Below are 19,809 nucleotides of genomic sequence, written 5' to 3'. Positions count from 1 at the left end.
GTCAGCTCAAAGCAGGAGGCCAACATGTTTGTCCGAGGTAGTGATCACTGCTGGAAAAAAGCTGGGCATAATGTCGCTGCAATATACCGTGACGTTTCAAGCAGATAATAGAATGTCCAAGGCTTTCTTCCAGGGGAGACTCCAGTGAACAGTATCTGTTGAGTGGTCATGTTTGGTGTTTGATAAGAGGAGGGTTGACTCCATGTCTATGGTGTGTCCTACTACAGCATTTGTTACTAGGAAGTTGGGACTAATCTCCTCACCATTTGATTGGAGGTGGAGTGATGCTGATATCAGATGATTTCATATAGGGTGTAGAAGTCCATGAACGTGGCATTCTTCTTCTCTTCAGAGGGAGATGACGAAGCCATCTAGATGCATAGATGGTGCCCGTGGTGGAGGCAACAGCTGAGGACACAGCATTCCTCTTGCCTTTGGAGGCAGATGTCAAAACCATCCTGTTGCGTGACAGAGACGGCAGCCGAGGAAACAGCACTCCTCTTCCCCACAGAGGAGATGGCACAGCTGGCTGGAAAAGCGGACTGGATAACAAGGGCACCGGCAAAGAGAAGGGGCTGGTGCTCGGTCTCTGTGGTGAAGAGATGACTTCGTAGGATGGCGGAGATGGGCCGGGCCACGATCAGAGCTGAACTGCGCAAAGTAGCAGCAAGATGTGGGCAAGTGGTTTGCTGTGAAGGTGCCTGTCGGCAAGAAGACCTGGTGCGTGAGAGAGAACAGATGTTCTAGGGCAGTTGCACGAATCCGTGGACACGGGAGGAACACGGGCAACAGGTAAGAGAGAGGACAGTGAGTGGACCGTGTGCACATGTGGATAGCACAGGAGGGCCAGGGGCCAATGTGTATCGTGTGGCAGACTGACAACCGGCACAGAGTTAACCGGCAAGGCACAGATGGTGTTGCTGCAGCCAGTAACGGGTGTACTGGTGCTGCGGGAGCAGGCGACGGGGGGCACTCAGTGTGGGACCACGAGGTGTGGCCGAGGAAGGGGACCAGGAACACACACTCCCTGACAGGGTCCCACCAAAGGCAAGGTGTCAGGTGATGTATCAGGAGGAGACAGGCCTGGAGCTGTGGAAACAGGCGGAGGATATGAACCGTGGCAGCAGCAGAAGGAACAAGAAAGAACATGGATTGAGTAGGTACTGAGGGCAGCAGAAATAAAGGAGTGGGTCAAATGAAGGAGGATGCTGACTTGGCCAGCAACAGTGCTGAGGTGAGAACCAGCAGTGCCACGGCAGGAGGAGATGTTGCAGTGGACGGAGGTGGCACTTGACTGGTCACAGGAGCTGGTTTGGGGCGATGCCAGAGATGTTGGAGGAGCCACAACAGCAGGTGCCATAACAGTCATAAGGGCTATGTAGGAGCCGCATTAAGAGGCACCAGAGTGGTCATGGGAACTGCATCGGGACTTGAAGGAGCAGATGAAGGTACCACATGGGGAGGCACCAGAACGGTCTTAGGAGCTGCGTTCGGCAGTGCCCTAGTGGGCACGGATGCTGTGTCAAAGGCACTATGTTGGGAGACATCAGAAGAGCCATCGGGGATGAGTCCGAGGTAGCAGTTCAGGATGTGAGAGAGCACGAAGCCTAGTGGGCGGGGGCTGGGGGCTATTGTGTATTAGGCGGTCCAGTGCAGCCAGAAAGGTGGACCAAGAATCCAAGGCTGTGTCAAAGTCAGAAGGAAGCAGAAGTAGCGGAGTGTCAACTGGCAATAGGAGAGTATCGGGACAGCCAAGATACCATTGCAAGAGCTCTAAAGAGTGCAGACAATGAGGCAGAAGCTGTGTTGTCTCAGATATATCATTTTGGGGTGTTGCTACCAAGAAATACTGGAAAAAATTAGCAGTATCTTGATTCAAATGGAGCAACTGCTGACCGCACAACTGGACAAGCTGCAGAAACAAAAGTTCAGATGCAAAGAAACCGTGGAAAAAGAATAAGCGAAAAGACACCTGTAGAATGCCAGTCAAATGAGCATGGAAGCACACTAATGCAGAGAGGGAACTTCCTGGATGAGTATACAGGTATTGGAACAAAATTCAAAAGTTGCAAAAAACATGAAGAGTTTATCCTTGTCTCTAACTGAAGTATCCTGTTGTAGAAAGGTGGACGCAGAGGAGAAGTAGATGCCCAGGTAGCACTGAATGTTAGAAATTTATTTCTATAAGAAAACAAGAAGAAAATATGAACAGCAGAATGCTGATTCTCTATGAAAGAACACATTAAATCTTCCTGATCTAATAAGAATAATTTTCATTCATTAAGTACAGTTCTACAAAGGTGCAAGAGAAAGCACAGTGTGTGTTGCCATAGGTTACTCTGCAAGGTCAGAATCACTCATGTTCACAATCAGCGGTGCACTGGCATTGTCTTGATGTGGTAGCATTGTTTCATGACTCGTCACTTACTCAGAATTAGACTCAGCCCTAGGCCTCTGGAGAGTTGCAGGCAGCAGTATTATAAAGGCCACTTGGTGTATGGATACCAGAAAGTTGCCGGCATCATGTGGTTTTGTGGATGCAAAATAGTGCCGGCTGTGCCCAGTGTTTGTGGTGCCATCGTTACTGCAGCAGATGGGGCAGTGAAATTGGACAGTGTCAGATACAGGTATCTGGTTGAACGGCAAGGACAATGCTTCGTGATGGGTGTGCCAGGTGTTCACCACTAGCCGTATAAGGCATTCCTCTTCCCGTCTGAGAGAGATGGTGAAGCCACCTCGATGTGTAGATGGTGGCTGTGGCAGAGGAGAGTGTCAAGGACATGGCAGAATGTATCTTAAAGGATAATCAGTTTTGTTTGCTGGAAAGAACTTGTGAATGTTATGTGGATTCTGTTACATGTCTCTTTCAAGTTTGACAAACAAATGTGTGAACAAATATATGATGCAACATGAAGTGCTTATATAAGTAAACTGGTTTCTTGATATTGCAACCATTCACAACCAGTATTATTTGTGTTTCATGCAGTTTTCATACAAGTCAGCCACCAGTGACTGCAAAGTAGCAAGCATGCAGTTTCAAACTGCATAATCTGGGCAATGACAATGCCAGACATTTCTCATTCCACACTTTCGGAAGATTACACTGCTGGTGACCAAGAGCCTTTTTCAAAATGAAGAGGAAAGGCACATGCTGCCATTTGCTGGCACTAATAGGCATGTGGGCCATCCCTCACAGAGGATATCCAATGATGATTGTAGTGTCACTTAGTTTGGCATCCTGTTCTATAATGTGGTCAACTTTGATTGCTTTAATTGGAAAAATGTATAGAAAGGAAAATTTGATTTTGGAAACTGTTAAAATCACGTATAGGCATAATCTGGACATTACTCACCTTCAAGAAGTGTAACACATATATATGAATAGGTCACAGAACTTCTAGACTTTGGACAGTCTGTTCCTTCTTCAGAGAATAAAAAGGAATTGGTTGAGAGAGAGAGACAGGTCCCTGAAAAAAAGGAGGCAAAGATGCAGGAAAATGCAGCAGGGGAAGGTAAGAAGTCAAAGAAAGTAAATCAGTAAACACTATATTAGCTTAAGTGTCGAGATGATAGAAGGGAGCAAGAGAAAAGTAAAGTTAGAAGAGGCAATGATTGTGCCAGTTACCATCATGTGTTGTTATCTATTATCAGCTACCATGTGTTGTGTATTGAAAGACTAATGTAACTAAAGAATATTAAATAGAAAAGGGGGGAAAAGAAAATGAGATGAAGGGGAGAAGATTTGTGATTGCAGTTGTGGGAGGACAAAATAATAAATAAGTAAACAATAAAAATAAAATGAGCCATATTCTGAAAAATGCTATCATAAGAAAGGACAGTCTATGATGATAGAGGTTAATTCAAGGAGAGAGGAGGAATGAGAGGATATGTTGGAGGACTAATCCCCCTGTTCTGACTTCAGAGCACTAGTGTTGCATAGGATTATCCAAATGGTATTTGTGCTATTCTTGATTCATGCTGTAGAGCACACGCAAACTGAATACTGGACACTGCCAAAGTGGTCAGTTTTTCTGTTTCCATTTTTGCATTGTGTTACTGTGGTGGTGGTAATCCCTATATACAGGTATCAAACAATGGAAAATCCAGGATGGAATGTAACAATATTATGAGAAGGGAAGTTGCTACTCACCATATAGCGGAGTTGCTGAGTCGCAGATAGGCGCAGCAAAAAGAATGTCACAAAAGAAAACTTTCAACCAGCAAGGCCTACATCACACACACACACACACACACACACACACACACACACACACACACAACTGCAGTCTCTGGCAACTGAAGCCACATTCACTGTGGCTCAGTTATCAGAGACTACAGTTATGTCTGTGTATGAGTTGCAGTTGTGGTGTGTGTGTGTGTGTGTGTGTGTGTGTGTGTGTGTGTATTTGATGAAGGCCTATCTGGCTGTAAGATTTTTGTAACAATATTTTTGTTGTGCCTATCTGTGACTCAGCATCTCCACTATATGGTAAGTAGCAACTTCCCTTTCATAATATTGCTATATACAGGTATGTGTGTTAGCATTGGTTGACAGGCTTCTATATCTACAGCTCTGCACTGTGTGCAGTTCTAGATAGAGGCTACTTTATATTGTACCATATATGAAGTTTTATTCCAGTTCCACTCACGGATGGAGTGCAGTATGTTTGCACACCATTGTGTGAGCTATTACTTGTCCAGTTTTATCTGCATAATCTGTGTGACTGGATACATAGGAAGGCTGAAGAATATTTTTAGTTTCTACTGTTAAAAACAAATATTTGTGTTTTCTAAGTAGATCCATGCAAGATGTACACACTTTTTTTTAAAAAAATTATTGGCCAGTAAAAATTTTTGAGTCGTTTCTGTTACACTCTCTCACCACTCAGATTAACCTGTGACCATCCGCAACATCCTTGTTTACATCTGCTCACTGGTCCCTGTTAGTCTGCCCTTCGGTCCCATACACTTGAGCGGCATAGAAGTATGGGCCTTCATGTATTCCGTATGCAATCTCTTTTGTAGGTAACCTGCTTTTTTCCAATATACTGCCAGTGTATCGCAGACTGTCATTTGTTTGCCTGCAACTGTGGCTTTATGGCCATTCCACTTCACTTTTCTTGTATTCTCTAAATATTTGTTTGGTGTGACTCCTCTACTTATGAAACATTAATTGGATAGTCAAAGGATATGTGCTAAACTATAGATCAGTCAACATAAATGTTGAGCTTGATGTTACCACAGCAGCAATGCACAAAACTATGACAGGTAATCAAGTGGCTTGGCGATGTAGGAGTGAAGAACTGCCCACTCAAGATGCTTCAAAATAAAGGAAAATGCCTCTAGTCTAAATAAAACTTTTGTTACATTCACAAAAGACGGAAAACACCTCAATATTGCTGGTAAAACTGCAACTGTAAAAGAGGAGTTATAAAAACAGAAAAGACCACATGAATATTTTGTGTGTGCCTTACCTTTCATCGTTTTCAGTCACCTGTGATTGTCTTTCTTACATCACTGCAGTCCCTGTCAGTGTCCAATTCATGTCCTTAGAGAGATTACGATGACATATGCAGATTTTCAATTAAAATTTCACTCTCAGGCCCTCCTCCTGTAGCCATTCTTATGCTGTCAAGCATGACAGCTCCATCAGCAGAGAGTCTGGCAATGCTGCAGTGACTGAGAATTGATTATTTATATTCAGAAAATTAACTGTCATATTATGCTTCCTTGAGGTTTCTGTTGAACAGTTGCCATCGAGTATAATATACTGGATTCTGTTAGCCAAAAATTTTTCAGATCAATCAGATATCTGTGAGGTGCTTCTTGGTTATTAGATGACAGTCTGGTATAGTGTAAAACACATTTTGGATATCTAGGAAGATGGTAACTATGTGTTTACTTGCATCTACTCTTCCCAAGATAGTATGCGTAAATAAAGCCTGAAGTGTTTCACTAATGCTGTTTTTTCTTAATATATGCCAATTCTTTGAAAGGAGTATTTTTTTTCTTCCAAAAACATCATAATTTTCAACTTAAAATGTGTTCAGTGATCTTGTAATAGATAGTGATTCGTAATTCTGTGCGTCTGTTCACTAACCTGTTTTTCTAAACAGGAGTGATTTGCACACTTCTCCATTCTTGCAGGGTCATTCAATGTGCAAGAGATTCTTAGTAAATAATCGTTAGGAAAGTGGATACTTCCACAGTTTATTCAATACAAATTTCCATACGTATTCCGCTGGGATTTGATTTCACGTTTGCTTTGAGTAGTCATAATTGGTTTCAGTGATAAGGGTTTCAATATCTCTAATTTGTGAATGTATGCATTAGTCAAACATTGATATTGTATCCTTGTGTATGAATACAGTTTTTGCTATAGAAAGAACAAATGTGACTTATGGAACATAGTAGTTTTTAGAGAAACATGTAAGATACAATGAAATACAGGATGTGCATAGCGCTGAACACATTGACTGGACAACAGTAATACAGGTTAGAGAATAGACCGAGCACTCATTTACAATCACATCAGTAATACTGTTTCTTTGGCAGCTTACCAGAGTGTGCCGGGGGCCAACCCACATGGCCTGTGAACTGTATGGACATGTGATCCCTGAAATCACGTGCTTCATGATTGAAAATACATCATTCCTCTCTTCCAGCGCTGGGAAAACCACATACATAGAAACACAAAGCACAAAAAATACATGGTTCAGAAAAAAATGCATGATACAGAAAAAAACCATGCTACAGAACAAAAGCACCGGTACCATGAAAAAAGGCACAGGTCTCTCAAGGCACTAAGAATATGAGTCGTGGGAAACGACCAATGACTGTGATGACGTCCCTTTCGTTACCCAACGACAGCAGCTGCTGCAATGTGTGGTAGGCAGGCGCCAGTGAGTAGGGGCAAAAGTGATGAGGGGGCACTTTGGTGTGCTTTCCCCCTTCTTGTGAGATACTATAGAGCAGGACTGAGCGAGATGTCTCCATAAAGACGTCCTCGTTAAGGTCAGTGGTCAGTGGGGGTGTTGTAGACGATGGCCACATGGGACCCATTAATACAGGCAGTGGCAGCTGCTGTGTCAGGTGCCTCGGGTGCTGCACTGGCAATGGCATTTAAGGAATGGGGGCTGAGGCAGGAACCCCAGACAACGATCTGCCAGGCTGTAAAACCCGCTGGAGCACAAACCAGACTGTCTGCAACACACGAACAGACATCGGCAGTGGCGGGTGTGAGTGAGGCGATGGGCCCTCTGGAACAAACACTGTCATCCGCTGGAGCACAAACCAGACTGTCTGTAACACACGAACAGACATCGGCAGTGGCAGTGGCGGGTGCTAGGGAGGCGATGGGCCCTCTGGAACGAACACTGTCATGCACAGCCACAGCTGGTCGAAGTGACAGGACGTCCACTCATCAGGAGTGTGCACAATGCACAGGCACCGGCCCCAGCAGCATTTGATGATGACAGGAACCCAGTTTGGCCAGCAGCTGAAGCCATGACCTCTGAACTGCCGCAGAGCTGGCGACACCAGTGGATAGTGACACCAGTTGAGATGGCATCAGATGTAGCAGGTGAATGAGGGTCCACGGTTGGCATCCATGTAGCAGCTCTGTCGGGCTCTTGTCTCTTACTGGAGTGAAATGTAACAAACTCAAAAAATAGTGTAAAGCAGCTTCAGGGCCCTGCCAGATACATACTTCCACATCTCAGTTTTAAATTTCTGAATAATGCATTCAGCCTCTACATTATAACAGGGTAGCGGTGAGATGATGAACACGACGAGCCCGACAAAAATATGCAAGTTCTCAAGAAACAAACTGGGGGCCATTATCGGTAACCACAGTGAATGGAAGGCCCTCAGGTGCAAAAATGTTCAACAGGGCCAAAATAGTCAAAATAGAGGCTGTTGCAGACGTGGATGGACAATGTGCCGCGTAGGGAAACTTCAAATAGACGTCCACTACAGTGAGCCGATACTGATTTAGGAACGGCCCAGCAAATCAACATGTAGATGCTCCCTTGGGCACTGCATTGTCAGTCAGGTGAAAAAGACACCTGCGGGGCTGTGTGTTGCTGAACACAGTGAGTGCAAGTGGCAATAAGCCGCATAATGTCCCAATGTATGACCAGCCATTGCCCACGCGGCTGGCCAAAGCTTTGGTATGAGATGTTGCCCAATTACTGACATGCAGAAGCTGCTGTACATTACGACATAAAGAAGAAGGTATCAAACACAGAAAGGTAGTGCTTGAGGGTGAAGTAATTACACAAGGGATCCAAGATACAGCCCGGTGGTTTTCCAGCCAACAGTGCTGCACAAAAAAAGAGGACCCAACTAAGTACAGGGTCCACAGTGATAGCCAATACTATTGTGGCACTAGTGATGGTTTTCAATATCTAAATAGAAACAAAGCAACTTGTCCTAATGAAACACCAGGTCCGGACAGATTAGAAAGCGAGATAAGGGATCAGTGTTGGCATGTTGCCCCATCGTCCGGTAATGGATTTGATAATGATAAAGAGAGAGGAAGAGAGCCCACAACTGCAAATTATGCACTGCCTTGTCCGGCACAGAAGCTGAAGTATTAAAAAGAACAAGAACATAGAACTACACAAGAAGGCATAAAATTTCTTGAGGACGAACACAATTGCTAAAGTTTCCTTTTCAATATGAGAATACCGCTGCTGCTCAGTGGTAGTTAATGTCTTAGAACTGTAAGCATTGGGTCATTCAGACCCATCCACATATTTGTCCACCAACACCACTCCAAGACCATGCTGAAAGGCATTTGTAACCAACACAAGATACTGACACGGCTGAAAAGTGGCCAGACACGGGGCCGATTGAAGCTTAGACTTAATCGAAGTGAACACTCAGTCACAAGCTGGAAATAAGAAAAAAGGCACATTTATGCAAAAGCACGTGCAAGGGCTGAGCAACAGTGGATGTGTCAAGTTAAAACTTATGATAGTGTGCAAGTTTACCTAGAAATGATTGCTGTTCCTTAAAGGATGTCAGCAGTGGCAAAGCCACATTTGCATCAACATGTGGTGCAGTGGCTTGACCCCTGTGCAAGAAGCCTCAAAACCTAAATACTTAATTGATGGCTGGAAAAACTGAGATTTGGCAAGATTGCACTTGATATTGGTATAGGCCAAAAGATGTATTGATAATGAGAAGGTGCCTAGTAGCATCACCTAAGGGGAGCTGGAGGTATGCTTCCAACAAAGTAACCTTGGGAAAGTAGTGTCCACTTGACAGTTTTGCTGGCAGCTCGTCAGGACAGGGCAAAAGGAATGTATCTATCATGGACAGTGCATTAATCATGACAGAGAAGTAGCCACAGAGGTGAAGCTTACTCATCAGCTTCTTAATGATGACCAGTGGTGTAGCCCATTCGCTGGAAGAAAAAGGCTGTATGACATCAAATGACATTAATGGTTTAATTCAGCCTTGATAGAGTCACGCAACGTGACAGGCACCTGCTGCACCTGAAAGAAACAAGGGCAGGTGGACCCTTTCAAGGTAATGTGGACCTGAAAATGTAAAATTGAACCCAGGGGAGAACAGTGAGGAAAACTCACGAGCATAGGAACTCCAATTGCTGATTCGAGACTTGATCTGAAACTAAATTTACATCATTGGGAATGGAGAAATCGAAAGTGTTGAATGCATCTAACCTGAACAGATTTACGGTATGGGAATGATCCACAACAAGGAAGGTGAGAGGGTAAAAAATATTTGTAAGAGTTTAGAGCGGATAGTTTATCCAGGATTGGAATCTGATATTTATTGAAGTAGTTAACTGACTTCCATGAAACCTGTGTAAGAGAAGGGGAGCCAAAGTCCACGTACGTTTGTGCGTTCACCAAAAGCACTGCAACTCCTGTGTCCACTTGTATTTTTGGCAGTTTATTACACACATGCAAATCAATAAACAATTTGTTCAGAGAAGCAGTCATTGTAGAGTACAGTTTATGTCCACTGGTACTACTGTGTCTGCCACATTTGAAGAGGAGTTACACACCGATGCAATGTGACCTTTCTTTCTACAGTTGTTGCGAACTGCCCAACACTTAGGGCATGCAACACACTTGTGTTGGATGAAGCAGAACAGGCAAGATGGAAAGGGGGGGGGGGGGGTCATGCAGCCGCTGTAGAGAAGCTTCCAGTTGGTACTGTGGTCTTAAACGACACTTCTGCCCCATGCAGTGCTGAGTCAGAGATTGTACTGCTGCAACAGCTTCCCCGTCATTTTGAACACTTGCATCACATTTAACAGGGGTTGACTGAGCAACTTCCAATATGTCCCCCCATGCAGCAGTCTGATTGCCTGTGGCCTGTAACACTTCAGAGGACTGTGGTATATTGAGCACATACGTAAGTGTCGGATTCTCACATTGAAGTGCTTTTTGACGGACTTCCCTATCCAGGGCTAGACAAATAACATCACACACCATCTGATCAGTGTAGGATTCATGATGGGTACTTAACAACAATGTCTCAACACATGTAATTCTGCAGTGCAGGCTTTGTAAGATTGGTTTGGGCATTTCTGACAACAGTGAAATTGAGAGAAGCTTGCACATTTCATCAAATGATAAGATTCCTGGTTCTTGCAAAGGCAGAAGTTGACACAACTGATAAATGCACAGCAAAAGCCAGGAAAGAAAGTAAGTTCAAATGGCTCTGAGCACTATGGGACTCAACTGCTGTGGTCATTAGTCCCCTAGAACTTAGAACTACTTAAACCTAACTAATCTAAGGACATCACACACATCCATGCCCGAGGCAGGATTCGAACCTGCGACTGTAGCAGCCGCACGGTTCCGGACTGCGCATCTAGAACCGCGAGACCACCGCGGCCGGCTAAGAAAGAAAGCCCTACACAGGTTTGCATCACCCATGCAACAACCTGGAAATGTTCATCGTATGCCGGAAAGGACAATGGTTGCACCAATGGGAGAATAACCTGCCATGAACATGCAGATGCTACTTGATTTGGATCAGTGGTGAGAGCCTATTGTTGTTCTGAGAAACCTTGCTGCTGTGTAATGATACATTGGAGTATTTTTTCCATCAAGTCATTCATTTGGTGACTTGTCACTCTCACTAACACATGGAGAAAATATAACTCTCACTCGTTGCCAAGTTTGCTACAGCAAGATTAAACACAGTGTAGAGAATGTAGTATTTTATAGATAAACACATGTGATACAATGAGGTACATGTTGTGCTTAGCACTGAATACATTGGGCCACAGTAAAATAGGTTACAGAATAGGTCAAGCACTCGTTCGCAATCGCTTAAATAATACTGTTTCTTTGGCAGCTCATCAGAGTGTGTCATGGGACTGACCCAGTTGGCCTCTGTAAGTGGACCTGTGAACTGTATGGAAGTGCAGTCTCTGAAATTGTGCGTATCGTGAGTGAAAGTACATAAGTTTAATATTTTGGTTTTCTGTCAGCTGATTTTACTTTGAATACCAATTGGTGGGCAAGAGAGTGAATTGAAGGTTTGGTTCCATTTGTCACATTACATACGACCAAAACTTCCAAGAACATTTTTATAGAACTTACGCCAGGTTGTGTAAATTATTGTGTGTTTTACGCGTACCTTTCTTAAAGGTGCATGAGTTGCCATTAAGTTTTCTGTCTCAGTTGTCCCCCATTCTCTTTTGTATCATGAGCGTAGTAGTCTGCATTTTTGCAACATTCTTGGGGGTACCATGAAACCAAGGAGATTCTTTGTGCCTTACATTACCATATTGCATATTTACTGAGACTACAGTTTTATAATGTCCTAGTGCCTTAATCCACGTTGGTCTGCATTGTCATGGCTGAAACAAAGAATTTTAGTTCATCTTTTAAGATGTCCATTAGTGACTGTCCATCAGTCCTACTCTGCTAGGTTTGTTGGTACCCATTTTCTCTTGGTGATCACCATCCCTGTAATAGAATTTTTTGCATCTAATCCATTTGTGTGTGGGCTGCCAGATTTACTCAGTATTGCTTCATAAGACTATTTATCCTTACTGACAGTAATGTAAGTGTAGAATAATGACAGTTACTTGGAAAATAAGTCTTCATGTACTAATACCAGGTGCACAGGGTATTTCTGCGCTATTGAGTTTGGCTGACTTCAAATGACTTTACAACCAGTCCGGTGGTTATTAGAAATACCCAGTTGCTGGTCTAAATCCACTATCCCAGTTTTTCTTGTCGATATAAGTTTGCTGTCAGATCATTTCGGACCTGAGTAAAACTAATGTTTCTGCTCGTTGCTATTAATGCTTCACCCCATGTGGAATCTAACCTAGCTTTCCAATATACTGCATATTCCACTTGATTTCGAAAATTTCCCTACTGTCACAAATTCAGATTAGAGCCAACTCTCAGTCACTAATATGATACTGGTTTACTGGGGAGATGGATTTCTGGAACTTAACAGCTAATATCTTAGAAGTCTCACTCTGTGTATGGACTATTAACTTTGTTGTAATTTATTTACAAGATTGCAGTTTTTCTAATAGGATCTTGGAGTTTCATTTAAACTATGGAAAGAACAATGTGCATTCCATCAGTTGCGTACTAAAATTTGCATAACATAATCATGATATGTAGTTTTAAGTGTTAAGGTTGTGGTTTCTTAGAATAGATTATTCTAGCTGTAACAGATATATCCAGCACTGTGTAATAGTTTCAGAAACACATTATTTTAATACTTATCACAAATATGGTTTGTACTATGCACTGTGCATTGGGTAAGTAGGTTGGAGATTTAGTTTGTAATAGCAAAAAATAAATAATATTTGCCATTGATTGGCTTAACTCATTACAAAATGCTTTGAAACATCGTGCATTGGGTAAGAGACTGGGCGAGCTCTTTGGTGGTGCATGGTTCATATCCACTTCCTCTTATCTAAGTTAGGTTTACCATGGTTAGGCCTAAATTGCCTGAGGTGACTGCTAGTATGGTTCCTTGGAAAGACGATGGCAGATTTCCTACCCCATCCTTGTCCGAGTTTAGATTTGCCATGGTTAGGCCTAAACTGGCTGAGGTGACTGCTAGAATGGTTCCTTGGAAAAGACGATGGCAGATTTCCTACCCCATCCTTGTCCTATCTGTGTTTTAACTCTGTCTCTGCTGACCTTATTGTTAGTGAGATATTAAACCCTAAACTTTTCACTTGCCTTCAGAAGGAGACAGATGAACTAATTTTAATCAGTGCTGTTCAGATTTTGATTACATTAGAAATAATAGATTCACCTGTTGTGTGGAATCCATACATACACTATGTGATCAAATGTATCTGGACACCCCCAAAAACATAAGTTTTTGTATTAGGTGCTTTGTACTGCCACCTACTGCCAGGTACTCCATATCAGTGACTTCAGTAGTCATTAAACATCGCGAGAGAGCAGAATGGGGTGCTTTGCGGAACTCATCACTTCGAATGTGGTCAGGTGATTGGGTGCCATTTCTGTTATACGTCTGTACACAAGTTTTCCACGCTCCTAAACATCCATAGGTCCACTGTTTCTGATGATATCGTGAAGTAGAAATGTGAAGGGACACATACAGCGCAAAAGCTTACAGGCCGACCTCATCTGTTGACTGACAGAGACTGCTGACAGTTGAAGAGGGTCATAATGTGTAACGGGCAGACATCTATCCAGACCATAACACAGGAATTCCAAACTACATTAGGATCCACTGCAAGTACTATGACAGTTAGGCGGGAGGTGAGAAAACGTGGATCTTGTGGTCGAGCGGCTGTTCATAAGCCACACATCATGCCAGTAAATGCCAAACTATGCCTCGCTTGGTGTAAGGAGCATAAACATCGGACGATCAAACAGTGGAAAAATGTTGTGTGGAGTGGTCCGATGGCAGGGTATGGGTATAGCAAATGCCCGGTGAATGTCATCTGCCACCGTGTGTAGTGCCAACAGTAAAATTCGGAGGCAGTGGTGTTATGGTGTGGTTGTGTTTTTCATGGATAGGGGCTTGCACCCCTTGTTATTTTGCATGGCTCTATCACAGCACAGGCCTACATTGGCGTTTTAAACACCTTCTTGCTTCCCACTGTTGTGAAGAGCAATTCGGGAATGGCGACTGCATCTTTCAACATGATTGAGCACCTGTTCATAATGCATGGCCTGTGACAGAGTGGTTACACAACATCTAATTCCCTGTAATGAACTGGCCTACACACAGTCCTGACCTATATCCTACAGAACACCTTTGGGACATATGGGAACGCAGACTTCGTTCCAGGCCTCACCAACCAGCATCAATACTTCTCCTCAGTGCAGCACTCCGTGAAGAGTGGGCTGCCGCTCCCCGAGAAACCTTCCAGCACCTGATTGATAGTATGCTTGCGAAAGTGGAACCTCTCATCAAGGCTAAGGCTGGGCCAACATCATATTGAACTCCAGCATTACCGATAGAGTGCCCCACGAACTTCTAAGTCATTTTCAGCCAGGTGTCCGGATACTTTTGATCACATAGTGTATAATAAAAATTGTGTGTGTGTGTGTGTGTGTGTGTGTGTGTGTTTTACACATCTCTTCGTAAACCACTGGACCAATTTCAATCAAACTTGGTACACATATTTATAATTGTCAGACAACTATCTGTGTTGGGGTAAGAACCACCTACCTATCGTAGGTCAGAAAATAAGATGTCATAAACACCGAGGTGCATGAAAACCTTCCATACCATGTGTGAAGTTTTGAACACATTTATTCTGTACTACTAAGATAATCCTACAGTTGAGTCAACTTAAGGAAATCCCTGACACATGATGGTGCTTTTGACAGCTTTCAACTCCGAAAAGCAAGTAACTGTAGATGAAAACAGTATCTGTCTATTGAGCTATGAAGAGAAGATGTGTGAAGCAGCTGCACCCTGTGTACAGCAACTGTCAGGGATACTGTACTTATACATTTGTACATTGTGCATATTTCTTTGTACGACTGTTTCATGATTTGAGAGGTGTTTTCACAAATACTAGCAAATGAAACGTTTTAGATATTACACTACAAACACAGTTCAGTTTTTGTTTTCATTTGTGATATAAAATTAGCCAAATGAATACCCAGGCGATAACGGATTTGACAGCTAGTCTAGTGAATAAAACACTCTTGTTATTTCTCTCTTTACATGAACTGTGAACAAAAGTTCAATCTATGCACTTTTCAGAACGTCATGTGATTCACCCATAGAGCTCAGCGGACATACAACAAATCTTTGGCTGTATTTAAAAGCAGAATCTTCCATTATTTCACATTAAAATCCATACGTATTGTAGAAGTATGTGTACATATATATGTACATATGTACCACATCTCCTCCTAAACCACTGGATTGATTTCAACCAAACTTGGTACGCATATCACTTATTGTCTGGAGAGAACCACTATGGGGTAAGAACCACCTACCTCTCAAAGGAGTAAGAGCAGGGGTGAAAAAGAAGTACAGCTCATGATATGCAAACGGCCAGACTATATTCGTCCAGTATTTGAGAATGTGAGCACTCAGTTGCTTGCAACAAACTTTACTCACAAATGAAGTATCTTCGAGACTTTTTCTCAAACAGCACCACAAAATGATGAAAAGAATAAAGTTTATTGCTTACTACATTTTCAGTGTTCATGCAGCTAAACTGCCACATCAGGCATGATGATTTAATTTATTTACTTCTTTTTCTACTAACTCTGTTTTCAACACATTTTGCTGATGGTATTCACAAATACTACTGAATGTACCTGCAAAATTATATCTTTGCACAACACACAGCTCAGTAGATATGATGCCACTGAATGTACCTGCAAAATTATATCTTTGCACAACACACAGTTCAGGAGATATGATGCCATTACCATTGAGGTATGTAAATGCAAAACTGCAGGGCAAAATTTGCCGGAAATGCAGGTGACATATGTGTACAAATACCTGTGAAATATTTTAAATGTATGTGATATGCATATGCGGGCAAAGCTTAGGGCAAAAAGCCCCTTGTATATTCTTGAATTGATTTCGGCCGAACTTGGTACACATATTACTCACTATCTGGAAAGAAATGGTAAGGGAGTAGGAACCAGCAGCCCTGCTACAGTTGGGGGTGAGAAGTGGGAAGGAGGGAGATGGCCAGGCAGACAGGGGGAAGGAGGAAGTCGCTACAATAGTGAGGAGATGGAGATGGATAGAGAGAGGGAGAGGAGGAAATGAACAGGTAAAGGAGAGAAGAGGAAATGGACAGAGACAGAGGAAGGAGGAGAGTCAGAGATGGAAAGAAAAGAGAAGGACATGGAAGGAAAGAGGGGTGTAGGTGCAGATGGTCAGAGAGTGGAATGTGTAGAAGAGGTAGAAAGAGAGAGGGGGCAGGAGGAGACGGACAGATCGGGGGAGGGGGGGCGGGGGAGTATATGGAATAATAGAAGATTAGAATAAGTACATACCCAGGTAACACTGGGTACTCAGCTAGTATAAAAATATGTAAAGCAATACAACAATCATCTAATATTGCTTTAGAAAATTTAATGGTGCTGACAGACACATTTCATCATACACTGATATGGTAGCATCCAGTTGTAGCTTCTTTGACAGTGAAGAGTGCTGATTCTTCTAATTATTTAATTGTTTATGCCAAGGTTGCTGACACTGCGTGTATTTTTATTGCAAACACACAACAAGGGAAAGTATGAATAAAATGTCTTTAATACGGTGTTTTTTATTCCACAACTTATATCTGTCTTATAAATTGCATTAACAATAATGGAAGTTTCTGGATGGAACAGTATGTTTGCATTATTAGGCTGTAATTCCTCCTTGGTGGTGTGTCCTTCATGCCAAAGACTATCATGATGCAGATGTCACCATTAATCTTTACTGAGCTAGCCTCTTCCTCTCTACATCACTATTGCAAACTTAAACCCATTTGAACCAGCTTACTGCATTCAGCTCTCTCTCTCTCTCTCTCTCTCTCTCTCTCTCTCTCTCTCTCTCTCTCTCTCTGTCACACACACACACACACACACACACACACACACACACACACACAAACAATTTTTACATAAAACACTTCTAATTATTAGCAAATTAACATTTTCTTGGTGTGTCCTTTCAACTGATTCCTTCTTTTAGTCAAGTTGTGCCATAAATTTTTGTTTTTACCAGTTTCATTCAGTACACCTTCTTTAGTTACCCAGTCTACCCATATAATTTTTAGCATTCTTACGTAATGAGAGACATAGAAAAACACAGAGAAAACCATTTTGCCTTCAAACTGCTACCTATGCTATTTGATGTTTTTCCTGTAAAAGGTTATCTGCAACATTCCTTTTTCTACTTGTCTGTGTTTTTCATTGAGGACAGTAGGGACCACATGATCCACCATCTCCTCTCTATCCCTATATTCCAAGAAGACTTTGACCAGAAACTTAACGCAATAAAAACAATAGCCACAAATAATGAATTTAACCCCAACATCATTGATAAAATGTTAGGTAAAATGGTGGATAAGCAAGCCAGGTCCCTACTGTCCCCAATGAAAAATACAGCCAAACTGGAAAAGAAAGGGTGCAGATTACCTTTCATATGGAAAACATCAAATAACATAAGTAACACTTTGAAGGCAAGGGGTTTCTCTGTGTTTTTCTGTGTCTCTCAGACAATAGGTAGTTGCTTTTTCAATGTAAAAGACAAGCAGCCAGCCATCACAAAAAGTGGAGTTTATAAAATCACATACCGTGAGTGTCACTCTTGCTACATTGGGCAGACGGGGAGGTCAATCTGTACTAGGCTTAAAGGACACCACAGAAGCTAGAGATTGAAGAAACATGAACAAGAACCACAAATACATAATCAATGTACAAGTCCTACACAGAGAGGAAAAGGGAGCTAAACTCAACCAATTAAAAATTTTAGAAATTAAGATAGATGTGTACACCCTACACCTATTGTTAAATGAGCAAATCAAATTCAGTTACTCACCTCTCTTGGATGAGATCACAACCCCAGGATAGAAGCAGAACTTTGGACCCCAGTACTTTGTAGTTAAAAAGTTCTTGGTTGATGCAAAACTTTAGTCCTGTCATGTTAGTGTAATTGCTGAATTGTGTAATAATGTATGTCATTTGTTAAAAAATGGTATTAAAGTAATTTTACATTAAGCTCTAGATTGATACCTTAAGAAGTTGAGATGATTATCTTTGCCTTGTCATCATGTTTATCTGCACATTATCGTCTTTGGGAATCAGTAATGTACTTGAAAATGGCTGAAAACCCGAAACCTAGGTTGTACAATAACATTAATAATAAAATTGTAAAATAATGCAAAAAACAGTGTTTGTTTAGTTAAGAAGCTGATAAGTTTAGTCAAATGAGGAGTTTGTGCCGTCCTGAGGATGAAGAATATGATGATCGGTTTGTTGCGCAGATTATAACGTCAAAAACCAATTCATTCAAGTAACAAGGATGGCATATCTTATGCTTAAAGACACTGTAACATATCTTTTTTAGCAATGGTGGGTGGACATTAGCTGTCTACAAACTATTATAAGTGCTTACTCCTGTTAGAACGATGGTTCTGTTTCATGAAGTGGTTTGAAAATGTGATATACGTATGGTTTTTTTCACTTTTCAGTGCTTTAGGTGTTCAGAGTCTTATTCTAAACTTTGTCTATCTTTCACACATGTGCTGAATCACAGTTTTGAAGACTGATGTGTTTCTGCACAACACAATCCAATACTTTAAAGGTGCAGTTCTGACTCGAGTAAAACTAGAAGTGACACTTTGATATTTGACACCTGGCAATTACATCTTTCCAATAATTAGGCCTATACCGTGTTCTGAAAAGTACAGTTCAAAAGTTCTTGTGTGATATATTCGATGCTATTTATGATGCCCTAAATACTAATATAAAAGCTAACATTTTCACTCTAGCACCCCAAAAACGGTTTCTTTCTTTCTTTCTCAAGTCCACTGGGAAAATGTTTAAGTGCAGCGAAGTTTACAGTACTCACCACTTTCTTTTCGAGAGAGCCCTATACCTCATTTGGTGTCTTTTTAATAGCAAACATTGCAGTGCAGTATTTGTATACAAACACAAAGTGCCATGGTATCAATTTGGAAATTAAAATCTAACCAACTTCATACATAGAATAGATTCTAACCTAACCACCTCAACTCTTCCAAAAACTGATGAATGAGATTACAAGCACCGTGACAAAGCTGTTGGCCATTGTTATCATGCAACCTCTTTCAATGGCATCTGATTACCATTGTCGGTGCCACTGTGAATGCAGCGTAAACAGGGGTTAACTGAGTAATTTCCAATACATCCCCCCATGCAGCAATCTGATCACCTGCAGCTCGTGACACTTCAAAGGACTGTGCTATATTGAGCACATCCATAAGCGATGGATTCTCACATCTTTTCACAGTGCTTTTTCATAGATTTCCCTCCCTGGGCCAGACTAATAATAAGACGCACCACGTGATCTGTGTAGGATTCATGATTGCTACTAGTGACGAATTTAGAACAATGGCTCAACCCATGTAATTCAGCAGGCCAGCATTTGTAAGATTAGTTTGGGCATTTCTGACAGTGATAAAACTCTACATGCATCCCAATGACACACATTCTGTCACAAGCAATAGGTTGAGAGAAGCTTGCACATTTCATCCAATGAATGCCCACGTGAAAAACCTTAAAATGATGGCGTGACCATGTCTTGTAGGTCTCCCAACCTTCAGTCAGTTCATCATATACCGGAAATGGCAAGTTG

At 42.0% G+C, this 19,809-nt stretch overlaps 1 protein-coding gene across 1 annotated transcript in view; it reads left to right on the top strand.

Annotated features, from left to right (window-relative positions):
- The window catches only part of LOC126282060 (ras GTPase-activating protein 1), a 143,692-nt gene that overhangs the window by 102,622 nt on the left and 21,261 nt on the right, over window positions 1-19,809 (top strand). The window lies entirely within an intron of this gene.

This window comes from Schistocerca gregaria, chromosome 7, assembly GCF_023897955.1.
Source record: "Schistocerca gregaria isolate iqSchGreg1 chromosome 7, iqSchGreg1.2, whole genome shotgun sequence".
Lineage (NCBI taxonomy): Eukaryota > Metazoa > Arthropoda > Insecta > Orthoptera > Acrididae > Schistocerca > Schistocerca gregaria.
Note: the sequence above shows the minus strand (reverse complement) of the source record. Positions and strands in the feature narration are given on the sequence as shown.